We start from the raw sequence: 270 nt of genomic DNA, 5'->3' as shown, positions 1-270 counted from the left end.
TACATTAGATTATTTAAAGAAATTGATACTTTTATTCATCATGATCAAAAGTGTCAGCGAAGACGTTTATAATGTTACAAAATGTTTCTATTTTAAATAAATGCTGTTCTCGAAAAATAAAATGTATCACAGTTTCCTCAAAAATATTGTGCTCAGCATTGATAATCAGAAATGTTTCTCAAGCAGTAAATCAGCATATTTTCATGATTTCTGAAGATCATGTGACACTGAAGACTGGAAGAATGATGCTGAAAATACAGCTGTGCATCA

This window comes from Carassius carassius, chromosome 12 (genome assembly GCF_963082965.1).
Source record: "Carassius carassius chromosome 12, fCarCar2.1, whole genome shotgun sequence".
Lineage (NCBI taxonomy): Eukaryota > Metazoa > Chordata > Actinopteri > Cypriniformes > Cyprinidae > Carassius > Carassius carassius.
Note: the sequence above shows the minus strand (reverse complement) of the source record.